Below are 4,334 nucleotides of genomic sequence, written 5' to 3'. Positions count from 1 at the left end.
ATGCACGCTTCAAACAAAACAGTCAATGAAGACGAAGAAGAGAATGATGTGTGCTCCCGGTGCCTATTTATACTATTGTCACACCGGTAGTGACGTCATGGCTGTCGCCGGCCAACGAGTTGGTGTTTTTTCAATGTATGCTTCAGACACGGGTCACGACGAGGCGTTCCTCATAGCGACCCCTAGAGGACGCAGTTCGAAGTTCCCATGAAAGGGAATCCCATCTTTAAGGTGTAGTCACATTTACTCTTGTTTGGTGAATTTTCACTGAATCTTAAGCCCAAAGTATACTCTCCGCCTGCGTTCGTGCACACTATCGACTGGAGTATACTTTGAAAGACTATGCGTTGGACTGTATGCATACGCTAGCATACATGTCCGTACAAAAATTAAGTATACTTTGGGCTCCATGCGCACTGCATGCGGACCCTCGCGTATGCATGCAAACCTTAGTATATTTTGGCCTTTAGTGTCCTGAAGTAAACTTGATCTGTCTCAAGCATTTCAGGTTCATATAACGCTGTTGAATAAATGTCCATGCTTTGATTTGTTTGTGTCAGGAATGCTCTCCTTACGCAGCGCATCTGTACGATGCAGAAGATGCAAACACCCCGATGCGGGAGCTTCCTGGCCTCTGCGGAAACTACTGCGAGGATTTCTGGCTCCACTGCCGTTACACTCTCAGCCTTCTGATCAACAACAACGAAACTTATGCTATCGAAGAAGACCGGAGCAAGTTCTGCAAATATCTAGAGTTTAAAGATCCCGAGTACTGCTACCCAAACGTCCTCTCCAACGACGAGCTCAACGCCAACCTGGGAGACGTGAAGGCGGATCCGCAGGGCTGCATTCAGTTATGCCTGGAAGAAGTGGCGAATGGGCTTCGCAATCCTGTGGCGATGGTACACGCCAATGACGGCACGCACCGCTTCTTCGTGGCGGAGCAGCTGGGTTACGTGTGGACTTACCTGGCCAATGGTTCTCGGATCGACAGGCCCTTCCTGAACCTGACCAGGGCGGTTCTGACCTCACCTTGGGCTGGGGATGAGCGAGGGTTCCTCTGCATCGCTCTGCACCCTCGTTTCACAAATGTGAAAAAAGCCTACATTTACTACTCGGTGTCTGTGAAGAAGCAGGAGAAGATTCGTATCAGTGAGTTTCTCGTGTCTGATTCGGATATGAATATGCTGGATCACTCCTCAGAAAGGTGAGAGAAAGATATCATATATTCACATGCAATGTTCCACTCAACTCGACCTGCATATTCCATGGTTAAAGACAGCTGCACAGACACAAATAAAAACATTATTATTTATATATATTTTAGGTATGCCAGTTTCTCTCTGAGAGTGTTATTTTTTTTTTATTTACATCTATCAGACACGTTTATCCAATGAAACACACTCTGCTGATAAAAATAAATAAATAAATTACAAAAATAAAAATAAATTATATATATATATATATATATATAGTACAAAGTAGTTTTTTTTGTTGGGTTTTTTTTGTTTTTCAGAATTTTTTGGTACAAACCTTGATAAACGTTTTGAAACTTGCTATGTGAGGAAAAAAAAACATTCACGTGCTTCAAAAAGGTTAAATGGTCTTTCCATAAATATAATTTAGTAATATAAAATCCCCTAAAATACGGTAAAAAACTTTATGGAAATAAAATCTAGTACACTCATTTTATTTAAACAAAATCATGCATGATTCAAAAAATGTTAAATTGTCCTTCCATAATTTTTTTTAGTATCATAAAATCCCCTTAATCAAGCAAACAAAAAATAAATAAATAAATAACAAACTTTATCAAACTAAAATATAGCACACTCATTTTATTGGAAAAAAAAATCAGTCATTTTTTATCACAAAATAAGTAGCACCAGAAGGTTCAAAATATATTTATATTTTAAACATATACTTACAGTAATATTTTGTGTAAAAATAGTTATATACCATTTTTTTTAAATCATGTTTTGTTTTTGTTTGTGTGGTGACAATCAACCACAAACCATGAACTTTCTCTGCAAGTAACTTGCACAAACCTTACCCTGTGCACGCAAATTTTTTAGGCATCATTTTATCTTTCTAGTCTTCAGCTACAAAGTTACAGGCAGCTGAGTTTGATGAAGGTTAGAGCAAAACTCTGTGGGAAAATGGACCTCGAGGGCCAGAGTTGAGAACCTGTGATTTAAATGTTTGGCAGATGCTTTTGTTCAAAGCTGCAGGAAAGGATGCATTATTTAATTACTCAGCAGCTCAAAATGAACAGATTCTTAAATGCAATACTTTCTCTTAGATGTGTGATTTTCACCATTTTTATCAGTCTGTGAAATAGTAGCACTATTGATACTTATTTTGGTTCTCAGGACACTTCTAGAAGTTGATGAGCCTGCATCAAACCACAATGGAGGTCAATTACTGTTTGGGTTGGACGGATATCTGTACATATTCATAGGAGACGGTGGCAAAGCGGGAGACCCTTTTGGAAAGTTTGGGAATTCGCAAAACAAGTAAGTCATCTTTATTTATCTTTATTTGAAACCCTTGCCTTAAAGGGGTAGTTCACCCAAAAAATGTAAATTACCCCATGATTTCCTCACCCTCAAGCCATCCTAGGTGTATATGACTTTCTTCTTTCAGATGAATCCAATCAGAGAAATATTCAAAAAATGTCCTGGCTCTTCCAAGCTTTATAATGGCAGTGAATGGGTGTTACTATTCAATTGTCCAATAAAAGTGCATAAATCCATCGTAAATCATGCTCTGCACGGCTCCAGGCGGTTATAAAGGGCCCTTGAAGCAAATCGATGCATTTGCATGGAAACATGGATCCATATTTAAAACTTTATAAGGCATAATCTCTATCTTCCACTAACTGTCGTACACTCGTTCACGAGAGAGTGGCGTTCCAGCGGATTTATGGATTTATTGGACTTCTATTGGCAAATTGAATAGTAACAGCCATTCACTGCCATTATGAAGCTTGGAATAGCCAGGACATTTTTAAATATAACTCAGATTGTATTTGTGTGAAAGAAGAAAGTCATATATAACTAGGATGGCTTGAGAGTTAGTAAATCTTGGGGTAATTTTCATTTTTGGGTGAACTATCCCTTTAATTTCATGGAATGTTTACAATAATGCACTATGTTTTAACACATATTTTGACTGTAAATTCATGACATGCTGTCAGTGCAAGAGTTCACCTTATCATATCTGCTAACTATGGAAGCTTGCCGCAGAATAAAAAATAAAAAAAGGTAATTGTCACTTTAATCTCACAATTTGGACTTTTTCCTCAGAATTGCGAGATATACACTCAGAATCTTAGAAAAAAGTCTTAAACTGAATTCTGAGTTAAATTTATTTTCCTCAGAATTTTGAGAAACAAAGTCCAAATTATAAAAAAAAAAATAGCAAATTGCAATTACCTTTATTTATTTATTAATTTTCTGTGGTGAAAATGGGTTTCCATAGCCAGTTAATATATTCCTATCAACTCATTAGTCAATATATAATACATTTGTTTTCTGAAAGGAACATTTTGACTGTAAATGGCCAAAATACTGAAGCAAATTCAGCTCTTAAAGGGATAGTACACCAAAAAAAAAGAAGAAAAAAAATCAGTATTTACAAGCTTCAAGTATGACAAGAAAAGTACCATAAAATGGTCAAAAATCTACAAAAAATCTCTCATATGGCTTCAAAAGACGTGGAATATAACGTGCAAAACAGTATGGATCACTTTCATGGTATTTTAATGAATAATGATGTTTTTGTCATTGTTGCATTATTCTAGCAGTTTGAGAATTTTGTGGTTCATTTGCCTCAGTTGAGTAATGCAGATTTAGCCAGACAGACACACAGCCTCAAAATATTAGCCTTGGCTTTGCCGCCCTGTTTTCCCCGTGTGACATAAGCAGAGCTGCAGAGCCTGGTGAATATACACTCACAGCTTCACAAGCGCATAGCGAGCCTTTCATCCTTATAGAGAGAGCTGTCGCAGCCACAGAAGTCCTGGAGTCCTGCTGCCAATGACGAACAGAGAAGCACGCTATATTGACACCACGTTGAATGTGGAGGTTCAGTCTCATCACACTATTAAGTAACTACTGATGGTCTTCTGTGCAACACACAGTACTCTTACAGCCTTGTATCATCATGATCAGCAATCACAGTAACTTTTAATTACAAATCAAATGGGCACATTCATTGTTTTGAATGTATGTCAGTAGTTACATTTGAATGCCCATAAATAAAGCAGGATGCTTTACAGAATGGTGTAGTTACGAGCAGAGTATCAGCCTTGCTAATTTAATTTAATTATA

At 37.7% G+C, this 4,334-nt stretch overlaps 1 pseudogene; it reads left to right on the top strand.

Moving 5' to 3' along the window:
- Window positions 1-4,334, top strand: part of LOC107656954 (HHIP-like protein 1) — a 16,234-nt pseudogene that overhangs the window by 5,509 nt on the left and 6,391 nt on the right.

Source organism: Sinocyclocheilus anshuiensis, unplaced genomic scaffold (assembly GCF_001515605.1).
Source record: "Sinocyclocheilus anshuiensis isolate Anshui unplaced genomic scaffold, SAMN03320099.WGS_v1.1 scaffold1052, whole genome shotgun sequence".
Taxonomy (NCBI): Eukaryota; Metazoa; Chordata; class Actinopteri; order Cypriniformes; family Cyprinidae; genus Sinocyclocheilus; species Sinocyclocheilus anshuiensis.
Note: the sequence above shows the minus strand (reverse complement) of the source record. Positions and strands in the feature narration are given on the sequence as shown.